Genomic DNA, 21732 nt, shown 5'->3' with positions numbered 1-21732 from the left:
CTTGATGGCACCTCTTTGTAAGACCTAGCTGTCTAACACAGAGCTTTTCTCAGACCTGTGAAGCTTCTGAGGTCTCTTAAATCCATTAATTTCAGAAGGCATTGGACTGCAACAGGCACAAGATGACACCGCTGCAAATAGCTCACTCTCTCCTCGCTCTCCCAATTACAGCATCGTGGTAGGACCTTTAGTGCAAATTTTTCTGCAGATTAAAGTAAAAACATGCTTATGTGTTATCTGCTTGTTGGTCACCCTGGTTCCCCCCAAACACTTGCTGATACGCATAGGAACTATATCAACCAAGGAGGGAAAAGCAATTGTTTAGGGTGGGACCAGGCGTAACTAGGGGCAATGAGAGGAAACAGAGCCGAGAAACGTGTAGGCTGACTATCAAGAAAAACATCCTAACATTGAAGCCTGAAAGGCTGTTCAGTGATCTCCCAGAGGAAGTAGTGGGAGCCTTTATCAATGAGTCATTTCAAACTGTGAAGGACAAAGCTGTGAGTGTAGGGAATAGTCATGCGTTGGCAGGGCATGAAGGGTCTTTCCCATTTCTCCATGCTGACTCCTCGCCCTCACCCTTCTGAAAGAAATGGAGCCTGAAAAACACAATGCAAGCACTGATTTCCTAACACGCACACACACAAAAAGAAAAACAACATCCTTAAGTGATCCTTTGAGATTGGGAGCCTGGGAAATGCTTTTTAAATTAGCTTCAATAACATGACAGATGATAACAAGTTTTAGAGTAATTTTCTTTTTTTCAGCCACATTGCCAGAGCGTGTGTCTATCCTGGCAGCAGCTTTCTTGCAAATTAATGAAACATCAAGGCTGCACTACCAGCCAGATTGGAGTGGTGTATTTCCAGGAGAGAGCCTGAGCTGACGGATCATCAGGCGCTACAAATCAATTTAGCTCCCTTGATTTCAGTGCAGGGGGCCACCAATTTACAGCTGCAAAGGATTTGGCCCATTTCATGTCAGAACAGAAATATTGCTTTCCTTTTACTCAGAGCTGGACTATTTAAAATTTAAATGCTATTAAAGTTTAAAATCCTCATTTAATCTAAAATTCCCTTTGCAGTTTCTTTTAGTCATAGTGCTCCTCCTTCCTGCTCCAAAGAGTTGAGACCTTATATTTTCCTGAGATCGCCCCATCAGGGTTGGTAGGGTTTGATATCCTCTGGCCAGCAGGCATTATATGCCTTGCCCTCGTATTTTTTGCTGATTCCACTCTCTCACTCCTGTTTGTTAAATAAGTGTAATAAGAATAAATAACATTAAAGGTTGGGCAACTCTCACCACATTGCCCTGAATCCCTGGAAAACAGCACCATAGCACTGTGCCAGGAGAGAAGTGCAAGTAGGACAGGGGAGGGGAGGACTCTCTTTGCTATGGAGAAGCGCTGGTGATGGCTTGGAGGCTCGAGCAAATTGCAGTGCAGACACGACTGTGCTTCTCAACAGCGTGTCCTGCCAAGCTCGCGAGGCTCCTCCATGGACTCCTCTAAGCCGATTTCTGCGGGTGGCACAGCAAGGCGACATGCCGTGGGGCTACCTTGAAGTGGCTCCCCGGGTGCCTGAGTCCTGGCAGCCCACGTCGCGCCTCGGCCAGCCTGGGTGCCCCCAGGGCCGGTGCCCTGGGCTATGCCCCTGCGCGCTTGCTGGAGACATGCAGCATCTCATGGCACAGTTCAGTTTTGGCAAGGGGGGGCTCTGGCTCTCCAGACAGCCTTTGAACCCTCAGGACATTTCACATGGATGTTGCAATACTAATCTCTGTAAGGCATCTGACCATGACCGTGAAGCAAAGATGGCCTGACGTCTGACCATACAGACCACTGTACTTATTGCCTTGTTCCTAATCAACAGGTGGGTGTTTTTCCTTATTAAAAATTATCTCGTATCATTTAGTCCCCAAATAGGTGGGTACTGGGGCTGACATTAGTGAAGAAAAGAAATGTCAAGCCCTATGCTGTGCTCTACATTGCTGTGTAGAGATACACTGCTTTTATTGCCGTGGGTAAGGATTAGGAGCAGATCTCTGGGTACCAGTTCTTACTGAATGGGTGAAAGAAAAAAAACTGGTCTTCTCCCTCCTCAGCTCCCTGAGCCCACAGAGGTGAGGGAAGGGACTGTCCCTGTGAGCCGGACTGAAGGGAGGGAGTTAAACTATGAGCTGAAGAAAACAGGAATGGAGAAGAGGCCACGGTGCCTGGAGGCAGGGAGCTGGGAAAGGAGAGCAGGAGGGAAAGGTCCTGAGGGAAATGAGGGTGAAAGGGAGCATAAAGGGAACTGGGGAGGTGTCGGCACCCTCTGGGAAAGGGAGCAGGAAAGGAAAAGAGACAGCAGGTGACAAGGCAGCCCCGTTGGCCGCCGAAGAAAAAGGACAGGGAGCTCTGGTGGAAAAGGACTGGAGAAAGGGCTGAGGGAGGGCAAAGCTGGAAGAAAGCAGAAGAGGTACTAGACAGGTCAAAAAAAGAAACTGCTAAGGAGAAGGCATAGGAGACAGGAAAGCTAGGATCTGCCGAGCAGCGCTTTCCCCTAGGCCCTTTCCCTTATGCTGGCTGCCCACGACGGGGGAGCTGCCAGGAGCAGCCCCAGCCTCGGCTGATTGCCTTGGTCCCGTCCCTTGCTCTGGCAAGCAGGTGCCATGGTAGCTATGCCTGCGGGGAGGGCTGCGCCCAAGCAGGTAGTGCCCCGCGCTTCAGTTTTGGCCACATCTGTTCAGTTCATCTCTTTCCTTCTCATAAAGATGTGAGATTTCACGCTTCCAGCTTGCAACTGGGTTTATAATTTGGCAAAGAAACTAAAAAAAAAAAAAAAAAAACCCACATGTCATTACAAAGCATTACAGCACATGCATTAGCGCCTCAGTACAAAGCCCAGCTGAGAGCCAACTTTCCAGCGTAATTTTCCTGTGCATCTGCCAAACTGTGCATGGAAAGAACCATCTGTGATGTCTTGCGGGGGCATTTCTCGGTCACAGCTTCCAAAGGGTAACTAAAAACTGAGTTCTGTAAAGCATAAGCCATCGCCCAAAACGGCTTGGGTTTTAACATAAGCATAAATTAAAGCTGAGAGAACAAATGACGACACCCACTCTTTAGTCTGCTCTGTCTGCATCTTGAGCTCATCAGCCCACTCAGCAAAATTAATGTCTTGTAAATACTTCATAATCCAACTTATATTTTAAGACTTTTATTAAAGAGAATCACAGTATTTCTGACAGGCACGGTTCATTAAACATTTTTGGATCAGGCAACATCCTGGATCACCAAGATCCTGATTATGCTTACATTTTTAACTCTAAATGACTGACCCACTGGAACAAGCAATCAAGGAAAATGATGCATTGCCCATCTCTGGAAATTACCCGTTCCAGACTGAGTGCCTTTCTAGGATATATGCTTTTGCCAGGTACATATTATGGAGCTCAAAAGAAGAATTTCTGGAAGAAAGACCATATCCAAGAGACCAGACTAAATGATCTAATGGTCCCTTTGGCCTTAAAATCTTTGAATCAATGAATTGAAATCTATGAAAGAGTCCCAGCTGTAGGAATGAACTGGCTCCATTGCAAATAGGTCAATTAAGCTTAAACCGACAACCTCCTGGGTTGTCTTTAAAGTATAAATTGGATTGGAAGGCGTACAAGTGTAACTAAACTCCTCCTGCAATCTCAAACTGATACAAAATTTCTCTCTTTCTATCCTGTTATAGGCAGGCAAGCCTGTCTGTTTCAGAGCTTGCTCGTCCAAAAGACTCCATGAGCAGACTGGTGACTTGGCACCTCTTCCACACTCTCTCCCATCAGAAGGAAATGTGTTTCTTGCATGGGGTACACTGAGTGCCTAGTAAAAAAGCTCACCTTGCCTGTGCTGGCGACGGCCACACCACCGTAATGCAAAACCTCGGCTGTCTGGATGATGCCCCTGTGCAAACAGTTCTGATCAGTCAGGTACCACTGGGCCTTGCACAGGGGCCTCTCAGGGCCTGGGATGAGGCATGGTTTTTTTTTAATCTTCCATGAGTAACTACAGCTGGCCCACAACTCTTATTTATGGATTGATAGAAATTTCTCACTTTTCTTCAGGACTCTGAATTAGTCACACGTTCAGCACAAGAATAGGGTGGGGAGAGAAATTTCAGCAAAGCCAGCTTAGCATTTCCCACCTCAGCTTCTCATCCCTATTCCTTCTCCCTGGGGTCTTGAATCTCTTTGCTTTTTGTCTGCTTGCTGCCTCTTCTTTCTTCTTTTTTCTCTTTTCTCTCCTTTCTCACTGCTACAACATGTCCCATTTCATACCCCAGTGTTCTTGTCTGTTCCTGCTCTTCTCATAGCTTCTCATCTCCTCTCCTCCTCACCCCTTGTTTCTCCCCTACATCCCATCTCACTTTAAAGCACAAAGTTGTTCCAAACCATTTGGAACTGGATTTCAGTGGAATCAAATATGGACTTCTGACTACACAAGTCAGTCTTTGAGCCTCTCTTCTTCTGCCTCTGATGATGACAACTAGACACTGATAATGCTGCAGAACAGCTTGCCGTCATACCACAGCGGGCTGCGAAGTCAGATATTAGGAATTAAGGAGGGGCTGGATTTGATAGGTATTTAAATGCAAGGGCCCAGAGGAAAGTGTAGACGCTGCAGGAAGAGATGACTGCCCGCTGGCACTTATACCTCCTTCTCGGTGATGCTGGATGAGTGTCGCAGCGGGAACTGAGCACTTCTGCAATGTTAATAGTGCCATCTTTTGGATAAGGTGTAAAACTGTACTAACTTCCTGCTGCCATTGAAAAACTCTCAAGGCAACCCTCACAGAGGAAAAAGCACTTTTTTTCTTGCTCTCTCCAAGATCTGTCTCAATTCCCCTTGAAGTTTTTATCGAGAAAAGTCACTCTTGCTTTCAGATCCAGAATTGCTCTGTAGCATGTCTGTATGGCATCCAGCAGAGCTGTCTCACTTCAGCGTCAGCTGTATTTCAGTGAAATATCACAGAGAAGAGCACTTTGAATGAGATTGTTCAAAGGACCTCCGGTGCCTGCTGGAAAGCTTGTGTATGCAGCGCCTGATGACTGAAAGTCTGACTCGCAGAAAAAGAACAGATACAAAGATGGAAGTGGGCTCCAGGGTTTGTCCAGATTGTCATGCTCTTTAGGATAGAACAAAAGTAGAAAGCCATAAAATAAAAATGCCCTGTATTTAATATTATACTGCTCCACATAATACACAAGTTGTCACTGTCTTTTAAACGAATGCTGCATCTCCACTGGAACTGGGCTTTTAGAATACAGTAAAATGTCCTGATTTTTGGAGGGGCCTTACTGAGAACAAACTCATCCTCAGTAGTCATGCTGATGCATTTTGGGTCTGATCCAAGATTTTGTACATTGAAGTCAGCTCTGTCTCTTGTGCCTAATAATATGAAGCAAGAAATAGCCCAGCCTTGTAAAAATTGTGGGTTTTGAACTCAACCCATACTGATTACCTAGCTCATAAATGAAGACCAAACTTCTGGTTCCTCTCCAAACAGCAGTCAGCTTTGAGAGGCTTTATGCCCACAGAGCAGACTGGCAGATATTGACTGTCTCTTAGTTCACACTCGTACTTCTCAGTTTCAGCTGAACTTCCTCTTGTTTATATACTTTTTCTTGAGTAAAATCTTCCTTCCTTCCAATTATGTGCTCCTCACAGATTCAAAATACCCCTTGTCTCCTATAAATTTTATTTGGCCAAATCCTACTGCTGTGAAACTAATGGCAAAATGCCACTGATTTCATTGCAATCAAGAATTCCCTGTTGGGAAATTCTAGTCTTCAAAATCACTGATAGAAAGCAGTTCCTTTAGGAAACCAGGACTAAGTGGTACAGTTAGGCAGAAGATGTTCTGTCACCCAAGTAACTGCATAAATGAGAGCTGAATGGAGACATCTGAGATACCTCTATTGGTATCAGCTGGAAAAAGATGTAAATCTCTGACTAGGCATGGTTGCTCCTGAGTACGAGTCTCTGTCATCTCACCTGCAGGAAGCATCACTTTAGTCCATGAGTCACCTCACTGAAATCAGCATAAATAAAGGTGGCAGAACTAGCCCTGAGTGCTTCTGCGTCACCCTGGGTGACACTCTGGCCTGCCAGAAGTGAAGACAGTTTCTCTCCTTTTTTGTGTGTTTGCACTGCTGCAAATGATGGCCACTGATTGCCTGAAACAACTGCACTCGGCTCAGAATTTCCCTCTTCTTACTTACCAATTGTTATCACACCTGGAATCCATTTATTCCACTAAAATATCATTTGTAGGTTTAAATGATGTATATAAAGGCTGTATTGAAATGCTGTTTCATATATGCCAAACAATTAAGCACATGCTTAAGAGGTGAATCAGGGTCATAATGAGCTTTAATTTGGTGTGATAATTTAGGGTGCATAGGTAAATATGCCCTTCTGAAGTCCGTTTGATATGGGGGGGGCTCTCTCAGCACACTTCTAGCAGACCAAATGCTTCATTTGGAGGGCTGATTTACCCTCTCATCTCTCTTTTGCTTCCATGTTGAGCCATGACTCTCAAGAGATGGGGGAAAAAATTCTTTCATTTGGCACACCAATATAAATGGAAAGCTGTTCAATGTTGATGACTTTCCACTCAACTGGAGCGCCCGTGGACAGGGAGATGGCTACTGCCCAGACTGAATTAATTTTATTGGGACAGAACAGCAGGGAATGGACAAAGTGATCACCAAATGGGGAATTTGGACCACTCAGTGAAGGGGACTGATAATTTTAAAAGAGAACATCTTTCCTGCAGAGGAACTTTGGCCAGCTGAGCAGAAGAATCCTTATTTCAGGACACTGAGGGTATCTGCCATACCTGAGCAGCTGTGACCCCGAGGAGAGCCCTGTGAATGATGGAGAGCATCAAGATCTCTAGGGGACTTTGAGGGAAGACCCCCAAATGCCCAAGAATGGTGGGGAAATGCCTGTGCTATTCTATCTGTGCTATTTTGCTCTCTAAGCTATTTTCTTTATGTGCTGCCTGAAGTGAAGTACTTTTTGATTCCTTGGAAAATCTATACATCTCTTCTTTTCAGCTTCACAGGTCCCTGAAGAGGCAAACTGTGTGCTGGGGGACTCGGAGATGAAAAACTGAGGCCGCATCCTATGAGTAGGTAGGGGGAGGAAAACAGGGAGTTTTCATGAGAGCAGTTTTACTAGGAAATGCCATGTTCTGCCTGTGAACAGGGCCTGTTTGTGTCGAGGATACATGGCAGGGAGGCAAGGAAGAGCCATCCTTGAAACCCATTCAGATGAAGGTAAGCTTAAGAGAAAACAAGTCCAGCATATTCACATCCAACAAAAGGAACTTTACTAGTTCTCTGTGACAGATGGATTGAATTATTCAAGCTTAAACTAATACAAACCTTCCATGTCAGGCACTGTGCGCTTTACTTCATGAAGACTAAAATGTTTTGGGCAGTGTCCCTTTAACATACTGCTGAAGTTTATATATGAAGAAATCTGTATTTTGGGCTGCTAAAATAATTCTGTGTAAGAGGGAAACTATGAGCAAATGGGGGAGGAAATAACACTTCTAAAAAATAAAATCTGTTTCAGAAACTGATGTATGCTTAAAAAAAAAAAGTTTATCACTAGGATTTCTGGCTTTCTACTGTGTGCCAATCTGAATCCAGTTTTGTAGTTTCCACTCAGCCATATCAGCGCTTACTCTCAGTGGAATTTTTGCTGGAGTATAAAAAGGCGTATTGGGCCTTTTGATGGCAAAGTTGTTCCTGCTCCAGAGACAGTCCGAACAGCAGGCTAGAGCAGTGATTTTCCTAAGACTGTGACATCGAAAATGTCCACATCTATTTAGCAAATAGGCTCATTCTGGCAACGCATCGTGCATTTTTGGCCCCGATTCTGCCAAATTCCCCCTTAACTTTACACTTACAAGCAACTTCCAGGAAAGGAAGTTAAGCACACGCTTGTGTATTTTGCAGGCTAAGGGTCAACATTTTGGTAGTCTAGAGCCCTGATAACAGATTCTTGCTTTGTAAGACCCCAGACTAAGCTCTGAGGCATACGCTTTCAAGCTAAATGCTATCAGTTCAGCCGATGGAGTTAACAACAAAAATGTAGAAGGAAACAGAACCGCATAATAGCTTGTGATTATTATCTGAGGGCTGGGTGGAGTAGCTATTGGAGAGGCAGCAGCCGAGAGCGAGTAGATCCAGATTAGAGAAGCTGACATTACAGAACGTCTTTCTGTGTTAAATGCTTTGGTTTTCTCTGAACTTCTTAACTTCCCAGGAGGGGTCACAGCGATGTGACCCGCAAACACAGGGGAGAGCAGTCCCAGCTTTTAGATCAAGGAACACAAAGTGACAATGAGAACACAGAAAAACAAATGCTTTTCTAAGGAATATGCTTTGAATTATTCATGTGCGTGTTACTGGATTCTGTTTTGTTCCTCACTGTACTAGCCATGAGGCACTCTAATTACAAATATTTAAGACACACATAAATTACCTTGCCAGCCATGACGAATGCTGCTCGTAAAGCCTCGAAGTATTATTCCTGCAACTGTAGCCAAGAAACTTTAATAGACCACCTGTTAGGTGAGATGTAAAATGATCGCAAGGCACCAATTAACTGAATTCTAGTGAAAATAGATGAGACTTCTGCAGTGTCTTGGAAAACTCTAGACATCCTCTGTCCTTTTGCTACATACCTAAGGCCAGTTCCTTAGGTGTGGAGCTGGGCTCAATTTTAACTAGATGCTTTGAGAACCAGCAAGGTACCGGAAGGGCAGTGAACAAGCTCTGGGAGGTGACTGTCCAAAGCCTTGCTGTTCAGATGTCACAGAAACACCGTACCTACTCCTGCTGGCTCCCCAGCCCTTTTGACTTCCTCACCAGGCTCGACAAGGCATTTCTTCACATCCCCATGAACACGCAGGGATGGTGCTGGGAAAAAACAACAATATAGAACATACGCACTGACGCGCAGAGACTACGCAGGTGGTGGTGACAGTGATAGGAGCAGACCTCTCAAATACATGACAGACTTCAAACGTTGGGTTGCTTGTTGAGCCCCAGAGAGTACTGCTTAGGTCACTGCCTTTGTTTTCATGGCTGCAAGCTCACCTCCTCGCAAACCCATTCTGTGATCTTTCGCTAAGTTTAAAGTTGTGGCAGGCATGCGCCTTCATATCAGACACGCTGCCTACCAAAAGCCTTAAAATGGCCCAAAGCAAAGGTCCTTGGTGGCTGAGGAAAAAGCATGCTCAAGTTGCAGTCAGATGCTCCCTGGCAATGAGCAGCTGGGGAGAGCAAGCACCTCATATGGCTCATATGGCTCAGAGGCAGCCAGAGCCACAGGAGGAGGAAAATTTTCAGGCCACAAAAAGCTCATCTCTGTGCAGTTGCACAAAATCTGTGTAATGCTATAGGCCTCAGAATAAGACTTCTACTGGACAAAAGTGGAGCCTAGATTTTGTGCGAGTTATAGGAAAGGACTGGACCTGCTTGGACGAGAAGTAAGGTGCTGAGAAATGGATACCTATTAGCCAGTGTAAGAGCTCAGTCCTTCAATATATGGCCTTGAAAGTGGGCTGAAGGAAGCCTGTGACTGGGCGAGGGGTGTTACTTGGCTGTGGTTTGGACCAGGACTGCAGGCTCCAGGGCAGAGGTGTCCCTCCCTTGGCCCTGAGCATGTGCCAGCTGGAATTTGCAAGTCAAAGCTTTGAGCTAAACTTCAGAAAAGTTTGTGAGGACTTTTTCGCAGCAGACATGCCTTTCCTAGGCTGTTTTGGGTGAACACCATCAGGATGCAGGAGAGCTGACTATGCTGAGCAGCCGAGGTACCGCTTGAAAGGCCTTTTCTGATCCACTTTAGCACTTCAGTAGGGAAAAGCTGCAGGTGAGGTTTGCCCACTGCACCTCCTCAGTCCCCAGCACCATCTCCCTCACTATCATCTGGATATTTGCAGCAGGGTAACCGGCCTTCAGATGTGACTTCATACACCAGCCTAGGGCAGCTAGGACTTTAGAAGAACGCAGTTATACTGCATTCAAGCATCAGCACTGAGCGTTTGCCAAGGTAGAGGTCACGGTGGCTCTTTCCTGAAGAAAGCTGCCCCTAGTGACAGTCCCGAGACAACTGCAGCAGCCAAAATGATGGCACCAAACAATTAACTGTTGTGGCATGACCTACCCTTCTGCCTTGCCTAGCAAAATAGCCCAAGATGCTCAGAAACCATTGACTTTGGTAACATCTGTATGATGCTCATGTCCTTGGGGCTGACGCCTGTTTTTCCAGGAAAAGGTGACTTTCCCCCCCTCCACCGGCTGGTCAGGGGCACCCCCAGGCTGGCTGCTGCCTGGGAGAGCCCTCGAAAGAGGGACATTTCACAAGTCAACACTATTAACGGATGAGCTTAGCATGTCCTCCCCCTCATTGTGCGATGTGACTGGATCTAATCCCTCAGGTTAAACCCTATGTCCATGTAATCCCATTGGCTAAACGGCAAGCCAGATTTGAGCATCTTGCACAGCTCGCTCACTTGGATGACAAACAAAGGCACGAGTCAGTTACAAGCTTGGTGTAACCCATTTATTTATAAAAAAATGTATACAAAGATGACTTTTTCCCCTTCTTGGCTACTGCAGACACTAGCGGCAGTGAGAAGCCTCTGCTCACAACTCACAGCGACTTCCTCCAGAGGAGCCTCACTTCTCCTTTTCTCTGCAGGATACATTCAGACAATTTGCAGTCCTGGGAGTTCCTAGTGACCCACACATGCTTGATGCAGGCATTTGCATTTTTTAATGCACTGCAAGGAAGGTCATACACTAATTTGTGTTCAGCAAGCTTTGGGTTTTATTATCTATTTTCGTTGTTATAAAGTATATATGGGCACATCCCTTTGGTCAAATTCCAAGAACTGCATCTGCAGTAAGTGCCTGAGGCAGAGAGTATTGACTGCATGAGTTGGGCTGCGGCCAATATCTGATCATGCATGGAGGTACCTAATATGTGGCTTAGAGGGAACCAAAACCCTGAAGTCCAAAGCTGTAACCAAAAAAGAAAGCCCTTTCAGTTTCTGCCTAACTCTAGAGGCACTAACATTCATTCTTGACCTTAATTTTTTTCTCAGCACTTACTTACAACTGTGCTTCTGGTTCATCTGTGTACACCAAGTCTACCTCCTGCCTTGACCAGGTATTGAAATGACGTAACAGGGCAGGGCTGCAGACATGCCAGGGCTACGTTCATTTGCCTAAATGTAGTCACATCGTGCTATTTTATGCACATTAATTTATTCTGCATAGCCTCTAAACAGCCTGCATAGGCTGTTTTACACATCCTGGAATATCCAAAACATCCATACGAGACTAGCAGATATGATGCAGAGCCCACAGGAGACTCACGCCCTGCAGGACTGGCAGCGGAGGGCTAGGCAGGATATACGCATATGCCTAAAATAGCAGGAGACACCTCTGCTTAGGCAGCTCAATCCTTCCCATCACCAGCGTCTGGTTGGCTGCCCTGCACCGCCCCGCTGGTACAGCTGCAAAATCCTTATTAGCGGGGGCTAATATTCTGCATCAGTGCAATATTAATTTGCCAGTTGCCCCTGGTCAGGACTGGTTATTAATTGTTTCAGCGAGAGCAAGGACTTGGTGAAATGTTCAAAGCTGTATATAATGAAGTTCAGGATAATCTGGTGCACACAAGAGCACTGAACAGTATAGAAATGTCAGAAGCAATATAGATTTGATAGGACTTGGCTGGCTGCATGGTGTGACTACTTAAAGATCAGGGACCTGAATCTTTATGGCTCTGCAACTTGTGTGGTCATTTATTAAAGTATAAAAAGGGTGTAAGTGTTAGCAGTTGGGCTTAGAAGTACTCCATAGCTACCATGCCCTGGAATAAATTACTGTAGAGCGGGCCATCTGCTACTTTAAACCTACTAGCACTAAAAGATCCTCCTGCCTTAATATCTGTGTTTTCTCACTTTCAGCTTCCAGTTATATCTGCTTTTCGGAAGGAAACTGGAGGTCTCTATGGATATGCCTGTATGCGCAGGTAAAGAGATAAACTTGCATCATCAATTACATCGTGTAGGTAGTTTTTGATTATAATGCACCATTCACATCCAGAAAGTATTTCATTACATAAACCAGCTGTTGTGGTGGCTGAAAGAGCCAATAGACCTGCAGGTTAACTGCATTTGAGCTCATGGTAGGGACGAGTCCCAGGGGTCAGACACTTTCTCATTGGTAGAGCCTGTCAAAAGTGCTTTGAATTTTGAAATGTTAAGATTAGCAGGAAACGAAAGGAAAAAAAAACGCCAGGTAGGTGTGCAAAAGTAGCTCCCTCTTTTTAACCAGCTCTGTTAAGCCAGACTGTCTTTTACCACTAGGATAGTGGGTCTGTGTTCAACACATGAAAGTAAAATGAAAACGTATCACCCTCTGGTGGTCTAGGTAAAACGAGCCCAGGGGTTCAAATCCACCTCCAACGCCTGCGTTGCCATTAAGCTCGTTGGCGGTCTCAGTGTAGGGGCAGAAGAACAAAAAGGCTTGACGGTCAGCTGAGGTAGCTGGTGAGGTGGCCCATTCGGGGAAGAACTCCTTCTCCACCCCTTCCACGTCTGGAGTCCCCAGCGCCAGGCACCCAGAAGCTGTCACCTTTAATTACGAATCTGCATCTTTAGCTCTGTAAGGATCTTCCATTGATGAGTAGCAGCTGGTATTCACGTGCTTGCAAAGTGACCAAACAGGCAGGAGTGGGAAGATTAAATTTATACCTATAAACAGAAGCTCACGGCCCGGTGAACAGCCCAGGACAGCAAGGTGCTGGAGTTACTCAGGCTGCGCGCACGACCAGCGTGCTCGGCTCCCACGCAGACGCCTGCATTTTCCCAGCGATGAGCAAGAAATTCTCTCACGCGCAGAGGGCGCTCCGCGACTGCAGTCCCAAACTTCCCAAAAGCCGAGCGAGCACATCCCTGTCAGTTACTAAGCGATCTCGAAGGGCGTGATTCTGAGTTTTCGCACATCTGATTTTTAGAGAGGCTGTTTAATAATGACAGAATAGGGTAACATCGGACCTGCAGCCTTTTTACAAGGTCCCATTTACAATTATTTCTGTCTTCGCTCTTAGGAACAGATAGCATTTCTTTTGGATTTAGGGACAGAAATAGCTCATTTTTGCAGACTAAAAATTTAGAGCGTTAAAGGTCTGGACTCTTTTCCCTGCCAGTTTAAATGCTGAAACCAGCATGGAGAAATAAGTATAAACAGAAGATTTTAACTTTTCTTTTAACACAAGAACCCAGTTCACTCATTGGTGAACACATTTTCTGTTTTCTTCTGGCATGCAAATATAACAGAGCCATAAAATGTCACTTAATATTAGGACAGAAACCTGTGGCTTGTAGTTCTCAGGCGTTTTATTTCTTTTTTTTCCTTTTTACTCTGCATTTCCTTCTTTCACCCTCGTTGAACAAGCCCTTCAAGTTCAGACAAGATCCCAGGGCTGCAGGGAGAGCCGTGCTTCCAGGTTACAATTGTGGCAACCACTTAGCTGGTACACAACATTACGTCAAGCGGCGTGTTGCGACTGTGCTTGGCCACCTCCCAGCCCTCTGTTCCATGCGTTCCCATTTTCCGCAGCTTTAGCCCGATTACATCTGCAGGGGCTTCAACCACAGCACCTTTGGTTATTACAGGTTCAAGTACCATCCTGTCGAAAGGTGGCTGGCGGGTCTGCTTTGCAAAGACGGAGCTCAGCAGCATCTTGTCCCTATTGCTCTTGAGAAGGGTTACAGTAAAGCTGGGACGCATATTTTGAGCATTTTCTCACACTTGGGACCAAATAGACAAAATACTAAATGCAAGGAGTTTTTAGTTCTTGGCACTTTTCATAGCCTCCCCCCCCCCCCCCCCCAAAAAAAAGTGTTTTTGTTGTTGCTGTTAATGACAATAAAAGTAGGTCCTGACACAGCATCCTCTGTGCAGAGCCAACTCACACTAGCCACAAAATTAGGACCCGTCTGCATTGAGAGCTGCTGGCTGTGTGATCACATCTTCTTGTAGTGGGAAACTTGTTTTCTGAAAGCCATTTTCCCCAAAAGAGTAAAGAAGAGCAAAGAGCGATGGGGGAACAGCAGCCAATCTTCTAGTTTCGTTGGTGGTACTACTCTTCTCATGAACGGCAACAGCCTTCGCACTGAAGACCAAATGGCAAGGGAGCTCTGGATGTGTTTAAATAAAGTGAGGTTTAATTAGAGCTGTTCAAAAATTAAATGCAGAAACAGAGTGTATTTATGTTTGCACTCAAAAATATATTAGCTCCTCAGGCAGATCTAGGTCAGCACAGCTCAAGTAAAATTACTGGGAAACACAGCATGTGGGAAAGTATTCGTTTTTGCCTGCTCAGTGCTAGCATGTTAACTCTTAAAAGTACTGCCATACCCACACCCACACCACTGTCCTTTGGTAGTGTGATGCAGTACGGCCAATGCCAAGAATGCAGAAATCTTGAATTATTGTTCATACAATGAATTGTGGTTTGGTTTGCGTTTTGGTTCGGTTTCTTCCTCTTTCCCTATTTCTGTCTCCTTTTAGCTAAGACAGTTGATCTTTCTGCATAGTCGTGAAATTCAGCAACATTTTCCTTTTTTGTAATTAAAGCTGAGATTCTCTTACGGTCCTGTGACTCAGAATGCCAGTGGTCTAAAGAAAACACCAGCTATCCGAGACTTGAGATAAAATCCCATGTATTGGCACCTCCAAGTTGCATCACTAAGTTGCTGCTTAGTAAAAAGACAAAAAAAAAAGGCAAGTGTTTTGTTTCTTGAGAACTACTCAAGATTTTGATGGTGCCTCCTTCCTTCCAAGCGCCAGCCCGCGGCTCCGGACCCTGCCTAAGGAAACAGCACGGATTACCCCTGAATCATCATTTATGCGGCTCGCCGTGTTTTGGTGATGTCAGGGCCAGCTGTGGCAAGCATTGCACAAGCCCAGCGGCACGACAGGAATTTGGAGGTGCCCCAGACCAACGGGCTGTGGAAGGTGGAGCATTTTGCACAGACTGGCTCCTGCATTTGGCTGCCTGTGGGAAAAGGCCCTGGGGCTGCCCTGGGGCACGGCGGAGGCACCCTCCAAGGTCTCTCCTGCTGCTGGCAAAGAGGCACCGAGCTCTGCTAAGGGATCAGGGCAGCGGTGTAAATGGTGGCAGCTGTCAAAATCCCAGATTTTAGCGTGCCAAGAAATCTCAGTATTTCCTAACACCGTTTTAGACTGAGTAACAAAAAATATCCTTTTTCTTAATTCGGCCATGTTCGAAATCATTTTGAGATTTCATTTATTGAAATGTTTCACTCAGATAAATTATAACAAGTCTCAAGACTCTCAAGATATAAAAAGGTCAAATTTTGCTCCTGCAAAGCCCCTTGCTTTCTGCCTAGTGAGTATTTCGCTGGGGAACCGTTTCATCAGAAAATCCTGGACAATTCCAGGAAGCTCTTAGCACCTGGTTCTGGGAAAAGCAGCACTCCGGAGCCCCGTGCCGCAGGGAGCGGGCGGCCAAGGGACCCCATGTGCAGGCGCCAGGCTCCCCTCTGCCACCCAGCCGCAGAGGCACCTCCGGCACCTGGTTGCCTCCCCAGCCCTGCCCCGCTCCGGGCTCCTCGCTGTGGTTTGCCTTGTCAGCGACTGACCCTCTTGTGACACACTACTGACGTCCCCAGCTTCAAGGGCCTTGTTTGTCTTTCCCACCCCACCTAATTCCAAAAATACATCAGCGGGAGTTCCTGGCAGGAACGTGTGCTGCTCAGTCCGGATCTGAACCCTCCCGGCGCTTTCCGAGGCGGGTGGAGGGGATGCTTCTGCCCTCCTCTTGAAGCCAGCTGCTGATCCCTTCAGCTCATGTCCAGCTAGTGCCTTGAGCAGCCCTGACACCTGTGGAGGGTCCGCCTGTGACATGAAAAAGCAAAGCGATGCAGTGCAAAGCACAGCAATGCACGGCAAAGCGGAGCAATGCAATGCAAAGCAATGCACATCAGAGCAAAGCAGCGCAATGCACAGCAACGCACAGCAGAGCACTGCAATGCAAAGCAAAATCAGCTGGAGGCAAACTTCTCTCGGCCGGGGGGGGGGGCGGGAGCCGTGGGATTTGGGGCGTTTGGGGCTAGGCCACCCCGTGCAGGCGGGTTTCCAGGTGCCCCCGAGGGCTCCCCCGGTGCGCTGCCCTGCACGCGCGGCCCCGGCGAGGAAATAGGTCACGGCGCGCGCTTGCACAACCCGCCCCGCCCCGCGCCACGTGACCCGTGGGGCCCCGCCCCCTCCCCGCTCCGCGGTATGCAAATCAGCCGGGAGGTGGCAGCCAATGGGGAGGCGGGCTCCGCCGTTGTATTTATAGACCCTATTTAAAGAGCCCCTGGGAGTCTCCGCACGGCGCTGGGCGGCGGCGGTGGTGGCGGGCCGCGCGGCGCGGCGGGGCACGTGCGCTCCGGTGGGGGGCGGAGCAGAGGCGCGCGCCCGGCGGGAGCCCCGAGTGGGGGGAGGGGCGAGGCGTGACAGGCCGTTGGGGAACGACTCGTAACGGCCGGCGGGGTTGGCGGTTGGGGCCCGGACCGCCTCGGGGTCGGCTGCGCGGACTCTGCGCGCCGCCGCAGAGTAGCCGAGGCGGCGGCGCTCCGGTTCTGCCGGGCCCTGCGGCCGGGCCCCCGTGTGGAAACGTTTTCGGCCGGGCTCTGAGAAGCGACGCCGGCTGAAGGTCTGCTGAATTGGCGGCAGGGTTTTTCAACCATGTCGTGCCCGAAAGCTGAAATCCAGGGCTTGCTAAAGCCTGTTCCAGTCAAAAGCTACCGTTTTGCAGTGTTTCTATCACAGCGAGTGGCGTTTTTATTTGGGGGAGGGGGGCGGACCTTTTCTTTGGAAAAGTCATCTTGAGTGGCCTGTGATTCTTGATTATCCTGTTCAGCCAGAAATTTATAAATGTGTAATTCCTTCCTTCCTTCCCCCCCCCCCCCCCCCCAGAAAAAGATCCTTTCGTTGGAGCTTTTTATCAAATGAAAGCTGGAAGGGAGGCATAACACCCGAGGACTGATTTGCGTTTCCAGTATTTGTGCCTGTTTCAGGCTGTAAGATGTTAATGGGATGGCAGGATTTTGTAATCATCTTTACTGCACTGAAATAAATGACTAGGTAATGTGAGAAGCAATGGTGATTTGAACCCAATCTTGCAAGCTCGTTCTTATGCAAATCATCTCTGAGGACTCGGGACCTGAGGAATGCTCAGTCAGAATTTGGAAGTGAAAACAACGGCAGCTCTGTGACATGTAATCTTGATAAGTGTTACTTTTTTTCTGATGGAGTATTTGATTTACAACTTGCAATTCTGTTGAAATCAATAGCGTTTTCCCCTGCATGTGGAGACTAAGCCTTCCATTTCTAGATGTATGTGTTTTCATACAAATCTTCACATCCGGTTGATTTCTGCTTTCTTCTCTCCTTTTCACAATACTGTTGAGTGCTGACTCTGTAAGTACTGAAAATGGCTTTACTCCTCTTTTAAAGGAAACACGCTGTTGGCAAGACTGCTTGATTACTTTGCTAATGTGCGTTTTTTTGAGAGGAGGATAAGGATGGGGCAGGAACTGCTCCAGCTCTTACTGTTTGGCACACTCCCCACCAGAGGCAGACTGATAAGTTTCCTTCTGGCTTTTATTAGGATTTGCCTCAAACAACCAGGAAAGAGGAAGGGGAGGCTGAGGGGAAGGAAAACAAAACCCAAAACCTACAGCCTACCTCTGTTCTGAGAGCTGGCCACAGGGTTTCAAATAGCCTCAAATACACCCTGCTAGTTCGTAGTGAACAATTTACTTGGATGGTACTGTAAGTGCATGGATTGACTTGATCCCTGTTTTACTAGAGCATGATGGTAGTTTTCAGGACAAAATTCAAATGCATCTGGGGAAGGGGGATATGGTGTGACTAAATCAACAAAAAGGACAACAGATTTCTCATTCTTGCTGTGCACTTAAAGCTGTATCCAACGTCCATTCAATTGTTGCAAAGACTCTTAACTGATTCCAGTGGACTCTGGGTCAGGTCCTTCAAGAACCTGTGTGGTAAAATACTGTGATGGGTAAGTGCATTTTACAAGGGCTTTCTGAAATGCTTAAGCTGCCCAATTTTCTTGTTAAAGATCTCATTGCTGCCAGTGGGAGAAAGGTAGAAACATTATGTAGATAGAATGTGCATCAAGTGTGCTGTTTTTGTTTGATTGGGTTTCTTTTGTCTTGAGTTTTTTTAACCCTGTTTTTCAGTTGCACTTTTCTTGGCATCTGTTGAAAAAGGCTGATAATGACTTTGACGACTGCATTCAGTTTAAAGCTCTGGGTTTTAGCATTCTCTGCAGTTTAATCAAGTGAATATAGGGAAACTGATGCAGAGAACTGCTTTACCATTTCAGTGGATGAAATTGCCCAGGCCAGTAATTCAGTACATTTTCTCTGCTCCAATTTATATTTCATAATAAATGAAAGCACAAAGCAGCCAGACTCAAAAAGAGTTCAATTAAACTCATTGCAAATGTCATCAGCAAATATCATCTGCCTAGTGGTTGTCTTTAATGACACACACAGGATGCTTTATCCCCCACCCCTCCGATTGGCATGTACAAAGGAATGAACTACTTTCAAATTTAAAATGACAAGATATTGGGGGGGAGGGGGAGAGGGGAAGGAAGGAGCCTTTTCCACATCCAAATTTAAATGTGATGGAGCTGGGGAGCAAGGAACAGACATACATATCGGTCCCCTGTGACTGCTGAGCAGAAGGATTTTGTCCTGCGGGGCAAGATCAAGTGGAGAGGCAGCGCCTGTGCCGGCAGAGAAGAGGAAATCAAGCTCCATCTGTGTGACAATGCAGCCTGCAAGGACAACTGGCTTTTTGAAAGGCTTGTGTTGAAATTTAAAAACCCCTAGTGTGTTCTGGCAGGGAGTCACACTTGCTGGTGAGCTGCCTGAATCAGGGAATGATGCTGAAATCCCTCTCTCTCTCTCAGGTGTTGTTTGCTTATCTACCTGATGCTGTATTAAAGACTCATTCTAGTTATAAGTTCCGATACAGTTTTCTTTTATCACTACCCCTGACAGCTGAATAGCCTAGGGGATGCCTCAGAGTGTCCTCTGAGTGTCTTGTCAGGGGACACACAGTCCCATAGGTATAGAGTCCTCAATAGTTTCAGGAACAGCATACACTGGATTAGCATAATTGTGTCCACGTTAAGGTTTGTGCCAATACAGTTCTTTAGGAGAAGGTGTATTGCATACTAATCAATGTAGTTATAGCTAGATATATATATTTATACTATATATGTAAAGGGAGAAATCTGCTTTTGCTTCTTTGCAAATGCTTCAAGAAGGTATGAGTTAGTGATTCTCTACAATTGAACGTTGTCCAGCTTTAAGTGCCTTGGTAGAATTAAAGCAGTACATAGCCTGTGAAAGGGATACAGTTACACCAGTGTTTCCTATTCATAGCTATTCTCATAGATCAACAAAAAATAAACTCTACACTTCTCAATTTGTAGCTACACGGCAAGGACCATGCTGATCTAACAGCTTGTTGACACAAGAAGGGAGAAGGCCAGTTCCCACCCTTCCCTCCAAAGTTCCCAGGTGAGTGATCTTGCTCTGTCCCTTCCACTCACTGTTTTGCTTGTCTGCTCACAGGGAAAGCTAGTTTGATTCACTCAGCCAGTAGAGGACTGTGAGTACTAAGACTCATGACAGAAAAAAGTGACTAGTTCTTTGCTAGATTAGTGAGCTGAATTATTTTCCATGTGTTTCAATAAGCAACAGAGGCGGTGTAAGGGGCCAGGCAGGGCAGCCTGGAGAGAGGGAAGAGGAAGTACTGCCTATTTTGGAGGCCACAAGCCACTAGCTAGGTGCAAGGTGTGGCTGGACAGTACAACTAACACATTTTTGTATCAATATTGCCACATTTGCTTTCCCAGTATAATTAATTCAGTAAGGCTGTGGGAAGTTGTCATTTTTCATACAAAGCTTTTTGGCTGTTTGTAATTGTCTCCTGGCTGAAAATTGCTGTTCCCATCGAGCTGCCAGTCTGTGGGAGCATATCCTAATTCTTTTCAGGCAAAAGTCAGGCAGACTGGTTTGAATAGTTGCAATAGTTGGTCTGAGCTCATCTGAAGTGAAAGAAGGAGTGCTTGCTGGAACTGCTCTGTAGGCAGATGGATGAGGCCAATACCCAGCAGAGGGGCTTGAGCTGGTAACAGACTTTACTGGCAGAGCCAGATTCAGAAGATAACATATGTTAACAGCCAAAAAAAGTCAGCTTTAGATCCAAAATACATCGTACCCTTATGAAAAGGAGTATTCAAGCCTTCTTCAGAGTAGCACTCAGGCTACTTTACTGTATTTCTTGTTGTGTTTTTCAGCATATAAATTGCACCCGTCTAGATCCTTACACCAACTTGAGTTGTGCCTATCAGTAGGTCTGAGGGCATTTGAGCATGTGAAGAGGAGTCAGAGTACAAAAATTGGACTTTGGGTTGAGGAGTTTGGCTTGCCCTCTGCCTGACAGGGTCAAAGAAATGAAGGAATAAGGGCATGCAGAGTAGGATCCCACAGGAAAGATAAACCGGATGGAGTTGTTGAGGAAGGTGATGATTGCATTTTTCACTTATGACTGAAACTCTAACAGCATGTTTTAGCTGAATGAAGTATATGCCAGAGGAACACTGCAAGAATGGATTTTGGCCTTTCAGAAGTAGTCGTGGCTTTACATGCAGTCTTTCTTTCCTCTTCTTTTTTTCTGTCTTTCTGTCTGTCTTGTTAATTATTAATCCAGTGTGTTGAGAGCTACATTCTTCTGAGAGACTCCTCCCATGTTTCCAACCTGGGCAACTTGTCTTGTATTATTAGTCTGTGGATTAAAATTGCTCCTTCATAAAATATCATACTCTGGAAAGAAACTCAGGCAACAGGCTGTACAGAAGGTGTGTCATCCAGCCCTTGTGGCATGTTATAATACAAGAACTGCCTTGCTTATCCATTATGTTGCATTTTTTAATGACCTCTGCAGCATTCAATAAAATGGCCTCAGGTTATTAGATTTTGTGGTCTCTTCAGCACATGCAATTAACCAGAGGGGAAAAATAAATCCAGCATCAGAATGAGTATTTTACTGGAACCGAATTGCAATTTCTGTGCATAATTTAACACTTTGGGGAGTGAACGTTCTCTGCTTTCTCAAAATAATTTAGAGGCAGTTTTGAAATAGCACACATTTGTGTAAACATGTCTAGGGATTAAAGATCTCATATTCAGTTTTCTCCAACATTATGTCTCTGTCTATAGGATGTGCCATGCAGTAATTCGTAAACTCTGTTCTGCAAAATGTTTCTCTTGTAAATAGACTCAGAATAGTCCTCCTGGCATATTTTCTCTTTTATTCCATGAATAAGGGACTGCAAGATAAAACTGAATGGTGGGCAATTCTGTACCTGAGCAAACTGAGGACAAGATTGGCTGAAAGTGGCCTCAAGCTAGTGATTCACATTCTACAATACTCAACACAGAAAGCAGCTGTTTTAAAACATGGTTTTGCCCAAAATTTGTGACCTCAGAATTACAGATCACTTTTGAAAGTGTCCCAAAATTACCCAATTAATCTGTGGCAGAA

At 46.0% G+C, this 21732-nt stretch overlaps 1 long non-coding RNA gene across 1 annotated transcript in view; it reads left to right on the top strand.

Moving 5' to 3' along the window:
* Positions 1-17040: 17040 nt before the first annotated feature.
* The window catches only part of LOC135329058 (uncharacterized), a 37605-nt gene continuing 32913 nt past the window's right edge, over positions 17041-21732 (top strand). Inside the window, exons 1-2 of the long non-coding RNA XR_010390259.1 lie at positions 17041-17357; positions 19616-19703. This is a non-coding gene — a long non-coding RNA (uncharacterized LOC135329058). The remainder of the gene's footprint in view (positions 17358-19615; positions 19704-21732) is intronic.

The sequence above is a fragment of the Dromaius novaehollandiae genome, chromosome 1 (assembly GCF_036370855.1).
Source record: "Dromaius novaehollandiae isolate bDroNov1 chromosome 1, bDroNov1.hap1, whole genome shotgun sequence".
Taxonomy (NCBI): Eukaryota; Metazoa; Chordata; class Aves; order Casuariiformes; family Dromaiidae; genus Dromaius; species Dromaius novaehollandiae.
This window is presented reverse-complemented; position numbering and strand designations above follow the sequence as displayed.